The 13,246-nt window shown below is 36.8% G+C and overlaps 1 protein-coding gene across 1 annotated transcript in view; it reads right to left on the reverse strand.

Annotated features, from left to right (window-relative positions):
* Positions 1–13,246, reverse strand: part of LOC107849230 — a 79,263-nt gene that overhangs the window by 63,933 nt on the left and 2,084 nt on the right.

Genomic DNA, 13,246 nt, shown 5'->3' on the forward strand with positions numbered 1-13,246 from the left:
AAACATGTGATAAGCATAAACTTGTACATACATGGGGATTTCATGACAACATGCTAGTTACGTACTTTTCCTTCATTTAGGCATTAAATCAAACATATTGTAGGCATGGTACATATAAAACCATTGTACAACAATTAAAATGTCATGGTCACATTTTAATTTCATCATTCAAGGGTTTAGTCATAGGTTTTCATGAATCTATATCTATAGTAATTAAACCCACATTGAAATTATCACCCAACATGGAGTAGAATTCAATTTCTCATTTATGAACATGAATAAGAACATCCCAATCATGAAATCATAAAGAAAGTCCATAACTTGAAGTTGGATAAGGGGTTCTTGGACTTCATGTACGAAAGGAGTCTATGAATGAACACTAGGCATACCTTAGTTCATAATTTCGTGAATATTGATGGTGAAACTTTATTGGAATTGGATATTCTATGAAAACCCTAGCTTGTTCTTGAGAGGTTTTCAAGAAAAGAGAGTGTATTTTGGGTGAAAAGTACTTGAATCACATGTTAAAGGTCTTAAATAGTGGTGGAAAGTTGACCCTTTTAACCCTGGATGCATTATTTAATTTCAGTGAAATTTTTCCAAACTGAACCCCTGGCGTGACGCGGTGCTATCGCACTGTGTCACTGAAATTTAAAAATTAGGAAAATGAGGGAAGGAGTGACAAGAAGCCATCACGTTGCCTCTTCTTTTGTGACCTAGAACTTTGGCGCGATGTAGAGGAAATAGCGCTAAGACACCATGAAAAGACAATTATGAATTTGGGCCCTGGCACGATGCGCCATAATCATGGACCCCTACTAGGATTCTCCAAATGCTATTTTCTTTTGTGGTGCAGTGCGCCACTGACTAATTTGGCATTTTTTTACGATGGGAAATTGAAATAGTCGTAACTTCTGACCCGGTTATAGGATTTGGGAGAATCTTATATCGATGGAAAGCTTATTGAATTTCCCACATGACAAAAATTGAAAATCTTAAAAATTCCTCATGGAATAACCATCATTCAATTTAGAATATAATACTAGACATTCTTAAGATGAAATTAACTAGGAAAGGTACGGCGTATTACAATATCTCCCCCTTGAGAACATTCATCCTCGAATGACACTAACTGAGAGGGGAGAAAAGACAACTAACATACATTCTAAACATAAATAACTGGAACATAATCTCATGACTGACAAGTTGAACATATAATATTGAACATGCATATCTGATGCATATGTAATTGATTCATGAATGCATGACTGAGTGTTCTGAAGAACTAAGTTTCTCACAATAAGAATGCATGTCTGATGTATAATTACATAATTGAACTAATACATACGTGACTGACTGAATATGCAATGGTACTTGATACCAATTTTCTAATGGGAACATGAGCATGAAGCTGCATACAACCTTTGTGATGATCACTGAATATGAAACTGAGTAAGCTTAAGGAGAACTATTACCTTGAGCTTGATCTAAGTTGGCGAAGAATAGGTGAGGATACTTGGTACCTATGTCTACCTCTGCTTCCTAAGTAGCTCTCTCGATGGATTGATTTTGCCAAATAAACTTAACTAGAGGGACTTCTTTGTTCCTCAATCTACGAGTCTGATAGTCTAAGATTTTGACTTGAATATCTTCATAAGAGAGAGTGTTCTGAACATCAATTATCTGAATAGGGACTACAAATAATGGGTCACCTATGCACTTCTGGAGAAAAGAGACATGAAAGAATAGATGAACTGAGGCTAGATCTGAAGGCAATTCAAGCTCATAAGCTACCTTGCCGAGTAAACTGAGAATCTTGAAGGGACCGACATATCGGGGACTAAATTTCACTTTCTTGCCGAACCGCTTCAATCCCTTTATGGGAGAGATATTTAGATAGACATAGTCACCAATCTCAAACTCTAGATTTTTTCTACGAATATCTGCATAAGACTTCTATCAGCTTTGAGCAGCCCAGAGACTTTCTCTAATCAACTGGACTTTTTCTAAGGTATCGAATACTAAGTCAGGCCCTATAACTAAGGCCTCACTAACTTCGAACCAACCAATTAGAGATCTACACCTCCTACCATAGAGAGCTTTAAATGGAGCCATCTGAATACTGGAATAATAGTTTTTATTATGTGCAAACTCAATCAAAGGTAAGTGGTCATCCCAACTTCCCTTGAAATCAATTGCACATTCCCTTAGCATATTTTCTAATGTCTAAATGGTCCTTTTTGCCTCACCATCTGTCTGGGGATGAAAGGTTGTACTAAAGATGAACTTGGGTACCAAGACCCTTTTGGAATGCTTTTCAGAAATGAGAGGTGAACTAGGTACCTCTATCTGAGATAATAGACAATGGAACATTATGCAATCTGACCAACTCCTTGATGTAGAGTTTGGCGTAATCCTCGGCTAAATAAGAGTATAAACTGCAAGGAAATGAGATGATTTGGTCATTCTATCTACAATGAACCAGACTAAATCATACTGATGACGAGTTTGAGGCAAACCCATCACGAAGTCAATTTTCACAACTTCTCACTTCTAAGTAGAAATACTCAACTCCGGCATAGACCCACTAGGCTTCTGATGCTCTATCTTCACCTACTGATATATAGAGTACTTAGCCACAAACTCTGCAATATCTCTCTTTATCCTACTCCACTAATAGATTTCTCGCAAGTTATGGTACATCTTTATAGCCCTTGGATGAATAGAGTAGCGTGCACCATGCGCTTCTCTAAGAATTTGCTACCTTAAGTCATCTACTTCTGGAACACAGAGATGACTCTGACAGCGAAGAACACTATCTCCTCCTTGGGAGAAAACCTCTATTTTTTTATCCTAAATTGACTCTTTCAACTTGACAAGGTTGGGATCTCTATCTTGCTTTTCTTTCACCTCAGAAACTAGAGATAATTCTGAACTACCCTGAACTCATACATCATTTTCATCTGTATCGACTAATCATATGCCTAGTCTAGCGAGGTGATGAACTTCCTGAGCTAACTTCTTCTTGCTATCCTCAATATGAGAAACACTGCCCATGGATAGTCTACTAAGAGCTACTAAGAGCATCAGCCACTACATTGGCCTTGCCTAAATAATAAAGGACACTTATGTGATAATCTTTCAAGATCTCTAACCACCTTCTCTGATGAAGATTGAGATTTTTCTAAGAAAAGACATAATGAAGACTCTTATGATCTATGAAGACATCTACATAAACTTCATAGAGATAATTTCTCCAAATCTTCAAGGCAGAGACTATGGATGCTAACTCAAGATCATGAGTAGCATAATTCTTCTCATGGGGTTTAAGTTGTCTAGAGGTGTAGGCTATGACCTTACCATGCTATATGAGGACATAACCCAAACCTACTCTGGATGCATCACAATACACTATGAACCCATCTGAACCATCTTGGAGAGCTAAGAATGGAGCTGAGGTAAATCTAGTCTTCAACTCCTGAAAACTCTTCTCATAAGGATCTGACCACTGAAACTTGACTTTTTTATTAGTCAATCTGGACATAGGAGATGCAATAGAAGAAAATCCCTCAACAAACCGTATGTAATAGCTAGCCAAACCCAAGAAACTCCTAATATCTGATGGAGAGACAGAGTGAGGCCAGTTCCTTACTCCTTCAGTCTTATGATGATCCACTCTAATGCCATCATCGAAAATGATATGACTAAGGAATGCTATTGACCATACCCAAAATTTGCAATTATTGAATTTGGCGAATAGCTGATGATCTCTGAGAGTCTGAAGTGCTGTTCTGAGATGGCCTGCATAATCTTGCTTACTGCGGGAATACACCAGAATATCATCTATGAAGACTATGATGAACATGTCCAAGTATTGTTTGAACACACAGTTCATCAAGTCCATAAAAATGGCTAGGCCATTGGTAAGACCAAATGACATAACTAAGAATTCAAAATGACCATACCGGGTACGGAAAGCTATTTTTGGAATGTCACATTCCCTAACTCTGAGCTGATGATAGCAGGATCTGAGGTCTATCTTAGAGAAATAACTGGCACCCTAAAGTTGGTCAAATAAGTCATCGATTCTGGGAAGAGGATACTTGTTCTTGACTGTGAGCTTATTAAGTTGACGATAGTCTACACACATCCTAAGAGGACTCTCTTTCTTGCGCACGAATAACATTGGAGTTCCCCATGGTGAAATGTTGGGACTGATGAATCCCTTATCTAAGAGATCCTTCAATTCCTCTTTCAGTTCTTTGAGTTTTGTTGGTGCCATTCTGTATAGTGGAATAGAGATAGGATGAGTATCCAAAAGAAGATCAATACCAAAGTCTATTTACCTTTTGGGAGGAATTCTTGGAAGATCTTCGGGAAAGACATCTGAATATTCATTGACTATTGGAACTGATTCTAGACTGGGAGTCTCAAAAGTAGTGTCTTTAACTTAAACAAGATGATAGACATATTCTTTAGATATCATTTTCCATGCTCGAAGGTAAGAAACAAGATGACCCCTGAAAGCGGATACACTACTCTTCCACTCAAGGACAGGTTCATTCAGAAATTGAAACTAGACTATTCTATTTCTACAGTTGACTTGGTATAGTAGGAATGAAGCCAATCCATGCCAAGAATGACATCAAAATCAGTCATCTCCAATTCGACTAAGTCTGCTGAGGTGACTTTCTGAGATATAATAATCGAGCAGTTTCTGTATACCCGCCAGGCTATGATGGTTTTACCCACTAGGGTAGAGACTGAAAAGGGCTCTGCTAGGATTTTAATGCTAACTTTGAAATCGACTGCTATATAAGGAGTGGCAAAAGAAAAAGAATCTCCTGGATCTAGTAAAGCATAAACATGCACATAAAAGATCTGTAACATAGTAGTAACCACATGAGGAGAATTTTCCTGATCTTGTCGGGACTAAAAAGGATAGACACGATTTGGACGTTACCCATGAGTAGAAATGGAGGTGGTACCCTACTGATTTGGGTGACCGAATTGAGATGAGGAGCAATTTTGTTATCCCTGAGGACCTGGATGAGGACAGTCTCTGACTCTGTGGCCTGGCTTACCACATCCAAAACAAATACCACTGCCAGCTCTACAAATACCCTGATGGTGCTTACCATAAGTCTGGCAAAGAGGATAGGTGCGGGCACTGCTAATAGTGCCCTGGGACATAGGGCCTGGCACTATGTCTTTGTTACCTTCTTTGAACTTAGGAACTATAGCACTGGATGAAGAAGGAGCTAGAACTAATGACTTAGGATGAAACTAAGAATGGTTTCCTCCTTCTGACTTAGGATGAGCAAAGTTGAAACTACCTATCTTCGCTCTCTTATTCTGCTTCTCCCTCATCTTAATCTTCTACTCTTCTACCTGCTGAGCATGAGTCATAATCCTGGCTAAAGTCATGTCACTATTCATCATGTCGGATTTACACTCATTAACCACGTTATCATTCACCCCTGAAACGAACTTACTCATCCTTGCCCTGTTATTTGTAACCACATGAGGAGCATATCTGGCTAATTGAGTAAACTTAAGTGAATACTCTTTCACTATCATATTTCCCTACCTGAGGTTGATGAATTCTAGCACCTTAGCTTCTCTAAGCTCTAGGGGAAAGAATCTATCAAGGAACGCGGAAGAAAACTCCTCCCACTCAATTGACCCTGCATTGTCTACCCTCTCTGACTTCCACTACTTGAACCAAGTATGAGTAATATCCTGCAACTGATATGCAGCTAGCTCAGAACTCTCACTAGAAGTAACACCCATTATGACTGTAACCTTCTACACCTGATCTAGGAATTCCTCAGGGTCCTCATCTATCTTAGACCCGAGAAAGGATGAAGCAGCAACTGAGTTAGCAAGAGTAGTGAATGCAGCTCAGAACTCTGCATGAGAAACATGATCGGCCAAAGGATCTTCAGGCTAAGTGGCTGACTGGTTTCCATTTCTTATTTTAGGAGGCATGTTCTGTAGAAGAAAGGGGGAAATAGATTACACTGAGAGATTGACTTAAGATTATGCTCACTAGAATGACATAAATACTGAAAGAAGGGAAACTATTCCTAAAACATCTTATAGCCTCCAATACATAAATGTGGCGCGCAACACACCCATGCAAAAGACTCTACTAGATGCGTCTTTTAGACTTCCTAGGACTATATTGAACCTTAGGCTCTGATACCAAGTTTCTAACACCCCAAATCTGGTACCCAAAATATTGCACGGTGTTCCTTACCCGAAAGGACCATAAGCTAACCCATGACTGATATCTGTAACTGTATACTGCATAAAATACTTTATAATGCAGAAACATGAACTAAAAGGCCATAAGGTTCAATACTGAACATGATATAAAGGATATTACATCTGTGTGGGGTAATAGAATACCCAAAACAAAATTGAACATACTAAAATCTGAAACATGATAGTCAAGAAAGCCTCTAACTAACTGAATTGTCCGAGAAAGGAGTTGATGGGACAAGTCCCCAACTAACTTCAACTAATAAACCAATTAATGAGATAATAGAGAAATAATCATGTCTTTAAAAGAAGAGGACTCACTTCTAACTCTGTCTATGGATATCTGGAATCTACTGTTGCTCTAGAGCTTATGTCTCTGAACCTATGGTATAAGACATCATAGAGCAAATGCATCAATACTTTGAATGTACTGGTATATATGTGAGGTAGGCTGAATGTATGGGGTTCATATACGTGAACAATAATAATAATTGACTAACTATCATAAGCATGACAATACATGCATGAGATATAATAACTGACACTAATGCTGCGATAACATGATTACTGAATCTAAATATAACTGATAACATGAATAACTATATCTGACAGTCCAAAATCTGATGGAACTATCTGAGTTTTGTACTATATCTGAGTTGACTATATCTAATAGTCTTGAATTTTGAAGAACTATCTGAGTTCTTTTACTGAGACTAATGCTGAGACTGTGGGAGGTAGTCATTTAACCGACATGCCCCAAATGATGCATTATAGCTAAATTAGGGTCCAATCAATGCCCTAATTGGAAGGGTATCAATACCGCACCACTGGTAAGAACAACTAGTGAGTTACCCTAATATAACAGGTAACTCTATTTAGAATAGTGGGAACCCTCATAAAGCAGGCTAATCCACCTCATCTACCCTTATATAGCAGGCTATGATGTCTCAACCTATGTTGGCTATATAGTTATGGAACGCAAGGATTGCCTCTAAGAATCACACCCTCATATAATAGGTGAGTTCCCATCCTTGGGTTCACTCGTTGCTAATTTTTACTCCCATCTGAATAGACACTGAACATAATTTACTTAACTGAACATAGACTGAGTTATTGAATTCTGTTGACTGATGGGATACTATTGATATATGACAACTGACTGAGTTCATGAGATCATGGAGATTTCCTAAGTCATAAGACTATCTAAAGTCTAAGGATCATAGCTTGACTAAGAGTATCTTGAAAACATGACATGACTCTAGGCACACAGCTAATGTTTTGGGTACAAGTACCCCCAGGACTCGATAGAAGGAAACTGACAAACCATAACTTGCTTGAATACATAATAATTACCATAATGCTTTTACTGAAGCATTTCATCAGACATGTGATAGGTATAAGCTTGTATGTACATAGGGATTTCATGACAATATGCTAGTTAGGCACTTTTCCTTCATTTAGGCATTAAATGAAACATATTGTCGGTGTGGTATATGTAAACATCATTGTACAACACTTAAAATGTCATGGTCACATTCTAATTTCAACATTCAAGGGTTTAGTCATAGGTTTGCATGAATCTATATCTATAGTAATTAAACCCTTATAGAAATTATCACCCAACATGGAGTAGAATTCAATTTCTCATTTATCAACATGAACAAGAATATCCCAATCATGAAATCATAAAGAAAATCCATAACTTGAAGTTGCTAAAGGGATTTTTGGACTTCATGGATGAAAAGAGACCATGCATGAACACTATGTATACCTTAGTTCGTGATTTTGTGAAGATTGACGGTGAAACTTTCTTGGATTTAGATATTCTATGAAAACCCTAGCTTCTTCTTGAGAGGTTTTTAAGAGAAGAGAGTATATTTTGGGTGGAAAATAGCTGAATCACATGTGTAAGGGCTTAAATAGAGGTGGGAAGTTGACCCTTTTAACCCTGGACGAGTCATTTAATTTTAGTGAAATTTTCCCAAACTGAACCCCTAGCGTGACGTGGCATTATCGTGTTGTGTCACTATTATTTGACAATTTTGAAACTAAGGGATGGAGTGACGCGGAGCCATTGCGTTGCCCCTTCTTTTGTTACCTGGAACTTTGGTGTGACGCGAAGGAAATCGCGCTAAGACCCTGGAAAAAGATATTTCTAAATTTGGGCCCAGGCGCTACGCGCCATAATTACGAACCCCTACTGGAATTTTCCAAATGCCATTTCCCCTTGTGGCGCAGTGCGCCACTAACTAATATGGTGTTTTTTTACGATGGGAATTTGAAATAGTCGTAACTTCTGACCCAGTTATTAGATTTGGGCAAATCTTATATCAATGAAAAGCTTATTGAATTTCCCACAGGACAAAAAGTGAAAATCTTGAAAATTCCTCTTTGAATAAACATCATTCAATTTAAAATCTAATACTAGACATTCTTAAGATAAAATTAGCTAGAAAAAGTATGGGGTATTACATTAAGCATCCAAGTGTCCGCTTAAGTGGTACCAGAATACCTGGTAGGGGTATAAATACCCTATTAGCCTGATTTTCACCATTTTTATCCATTCTTTAGAATATTCAACCCTAAAAAGTGGGAAAACCTTGTAGAATCATTTGTGGTTGATTTTAGATCTTGGCTGATGTTAATTTATGCATTTCTTCTTCAAACTTACTGTAAGCTTCCATTAATTTCTTGGTTTAATTCTCTATTTTTTTCCAAAATCCCTAGAATCTTGGTGGTTTCATATTTTTCTAAAATACCTAGAGCTTAAGGGTAAATGTTCCGCGAGCATAGAGGGATGTTCTATTAGTTTTAAAATTGTGATTTCGTAGATGATCCCCATATGGAATTTCCATGTAATTTTAGATTCAAAGCATAATATTGCAATATAGGTATCATTATTCTCGTTTTGATGAGACGATTGTGATTTTAATTGTGTGGCACCTTGCAGAAGCTTCTCAGAAAGGGAAATTGATGGTTTAGTGGATTCTTCGGTCTTTTCTTTGATGTTCAAGTGGGCTAGGTTTATCATATTCATAGATTAAGCTATTTTGTAGTATGATTATAATATTATTCAAGATATAGAGTGGGATTAAGGTGTTGGAGGTATGACTGAAAGTATTTGACTTAATTTAGGCGTAATTGACTTAGGTTCTCATGTTTTAGGGAGAATTTCTATCTTAGGACTAATTATAATTTATTTAATATCTAGAAAATAATTTATATACCTTAGGATAGTTTGGAGTAGAATTTTGCCGAAAAATAAATTTTGAAGATTAGAGATGGGCCCCTCCGACCCACCTTAGGCAAAGTCTTGTGTTAAATTTATTGACATGTTTATGCATGATATACCCTTATTAATGAGTCTTTTCGGACTTTGAGAAGATTAAATGCTTATTTACTATGCTAAATTTTTTATTTTAGAGTTAGTGCTAATTTAGTGTAAGGCTTGGTGGATAATTATTATGATTTAGTGATATGGCTTATGATTATGGTTGATTTATACAGTCAATTGATGGTAATAATATATGATTTCCAGTCCAAGTCTTTCAATTGATGATGATATCGATACTATGAGTTTCGGTTCAAGTTCGGTAATTGATGTTGATATTAATACTATAATTTTTGGTTCAAGTCCGGCAAATGATGTTATGATATTAATACTATTGGGGATATACTGATGATGATGCTATTGAGTTTCGGATAAAGTTTGACATTGAGAGTTATTTATGATATGATACGATAGTGATGGGTTCTTAGTTACGACAAGATAAATGGGTAATTTATGGTTATTCAGTTATTTACATTCCTTTATTGTACCCTTCAGGCTTATGGGGGCTACGTTGGGTTATTTATTCATCTGTACTTTTTGTCAGTGAGATCCAATTTAGTAGTTACGATTATGTGATCTTTACATTACTTTTCTGTATTTACTTATATACTTATGCAAAGTGCTGTTGGATCTTATTTCTTGGTTTGACCTTTTAACTTGACAGAGTTATTTTCTCTTGTATCTTATAATATTTCTATCATGATTTAGCTCAGTCAGCCAATGATGCATACTGAGTAACTATGGTTTTGGTACTCATCATACACTTTTATACCTTTTTAGTGCAGATTTGAGTACTAGTTTCTGCCATTGACATGACGCTCGTGCAGGTTGATTTCAGAGATTGGGTTAGCTTTTGGAGTCAGAGTTACCCTTTTTCCTTCTACTTAACTATGTCTAGTCATTTATATCTTAGATAGAATGTATTTGACTATTCAGTACTTATGGTTTATTTGTACAACTTTTGTACCAGCATTATTGAGTCTTTGTGATGATAGTTGACTGATAATGCTCAAATTACACTCTTGAATGAGTGTAAGCAATCGTTGTCAATATAAAAACCACTAGGTTGGGGTTGAATCCCACAGGGAATGGGGTGTGAACTTTGATTTGTTTACGAAAGATTTTACTGGTAGTTTACTATTTCTGAAAGATAGGGGTTTAAGTTCACGGTGTGTTAAATATCACTTTCAATACTTCAGTGTTTGTAATCAAGATAAATGGGAAACCAGAGCTATGTTCACCAAGGGTTTCGGGAATTGACAGATACTAGGTAATGCTAGAGATTCTCGGAATGAGTAGAACAACAGAATATCCTTGACGATTATACTCTTTGACTTATCTTTCGACCTTACTAGACTATTTATTATCAAATTCTGTCGAACTTAGATAACTTATCTATTTCCAATAGGAGGTTATCTTAGGTAGATTAATCCAGTTGCGGCATTAATCATTAAATAGAAGGTTGGTAGCTTCCAAGTCCCTGTTGATAATTCACGTCCTCTAGTCTATTTCTCTATTAGAAGAAAATAAAAACTAAGGCATAACCTAATGTTTGCAACCACTAGATTTTAGTTAAAACAACAAAATTTCAAGATGTTTTACCACTCTTTGAATCCTTTAAACACCTAGTATCATATCAAACCCTAATCCATGGATCCCATAACTCCGGCTAATGAAATTAGCTGCTCATGATTTGATGAACGAAATAACAAGTTGAATTTATGATTATAATGATAAACTTACGAATGGATAGAAAACAACAAGTAGTTCCTCCGATTTAATCACAAGGTAGAAACCCCTAAAATAGTTGATACGAAAACACAAGAATATTTTATGAAAGAGAGCAAAAATACATGTCTCTCTTCTTAGAGTTGATGATAGATGAATTCCGAATGAATCAAAAACCCTAAAAGATGTTATTTATAATAAAACATAATTAAGGAAATAAAATAACAAAATTAATAAAATTGTCCGGAATAGGTGATGCCCAGGCTAACGCCGCGTCAAGAAGCTGACGCCCTATCTCAGATGGCGTCAGAGAGGCTTCAGTTGCCTTCAGGTTTTATCTTAGGCTGACGATGTGGCTGACGCTGCATCAGGGATCTGACGGCGTATCACCAACATCGTCAGATATCTTCTTCCCATGCTAAATTTCTGCTTAAGGCTGACGTCATTCTTGACGCCTTATCATGAATTTTACACCAGGTCACCGGCGTCGTCAGAACTGCTCCTCAAACTACAACTCCCTAGTTAAGGCTGACGCTAATGCTGATAGGATATCACGAGGCTAACAACTTATCATGGAGGTCACCATCCATGTTTTCTTTGATTTTTCTCAGATTTCCAACTCTTTTGCTCCATTATTGTTTATTCTCATTTCTTCAGCCTTATTCTATAATATCATGAGCAAACACATCAAAACAGCAAGAGTTGCTTCAGAATTTACAATTATTTTGAGCTAAAAAGCATTAAATATGTTAGCTTTTGCTCACACATCAATACCCTCAACTTAAAACAATTGCTTGTCCTTAAGAAACTACTAACTGAGAGAATACAACGAACATTCAGCAGTCAACAACAAATTTAGCTCAAAACTCAGTTTACCATCTCCAACGTCAACCAACTCAAAATTACTGTGCAATTTATTGAAAAGCAACAATGTATCACAAAGGCTTCTACCCATGGCATCAACTAAGTACCAATAATCATGCATGTATCAATGTACACTACCTAAACAAGTAAGTAACTTAGCAAGATACTAGTGTGCCCTCACAACAAAGAAATGCCTCTCTTTTTCTCATGTCAGACATCAAAAATATAAACACGGGGATCATCACAAAAACACTCACTCTCAGAATGAAGTTCAAACCAGTGTATTCCAAATACCATATGCTTTCCTTTATCGTCATTACCAAGGTTTCCAGATAGGTACGCTAGGATCACTATAGGTCTTTCTTTGGCTTGTAACGTAGGCTAGGGTTAGTATGATATTATACGGAATTTAGAGTGACTAACCTCCTTGGCACTACCTTAACTTGTGGGGTCCACTTATTAACCTCTTTTTCTCTTTTTCTCCCTTTTTCACTTTTTCTATTTTCTTGATCACACTTTTAGGATGGGTGCACTTCTTTTTATTCAAGCAGAGTTTCGTTTCTTTCTCTTTTTCACCAATACCCAACCTTTTATTCTTTTTATTTGACTCTTTCTCTTCTACTCTACCCTTCTTCATACCCAACTTATATTACTCACCCCTATGATAGCCACTCTCAACTTAGGTTGTTTGCCTACGTTAAGGTGCATAGTATCCAAAGAGGAACAGGACCAAAATAGGTTCATTATGTTTTAAAAAAGAAGGTGATAGATATCATAGAAAGAAAAATGGTCAATTAAGGCTCAAACCTGGATCAAGGGATATCATGCATTAGAGGAAGGTCATTTAGGCTAATAGTGACTTAAATTCAAAAATAGCCTATGATCCTTTCCTAACCTCTATCTTTCAACTATGGTAAGACGAACCGGGTAAGTTCTAGATTTGACACAACAAAGAGAACTCGGTATAGTTTTACACACACATGGCAAATAAGCAATATCACTGGCTACTACCTAATTTGTTCATCCAATTATTCATTAGTGATGATCAGGTAACTA

This window comes from Capsicum annuum, chromosome 12 (assembly GCF_002878395.1).
Source record: "Capsicum annuum cultivar UCD-10X-F1 chromosome 12, UCD10Xv1.1, whole genome shotgun sequence".
Taxonomy (NCBI): Eukaryota; Viridiplantae; Streptophyta; class Magnoliopsida; order Solanales; family Solanaceae; genus Capsicum; species Capsicum annuum.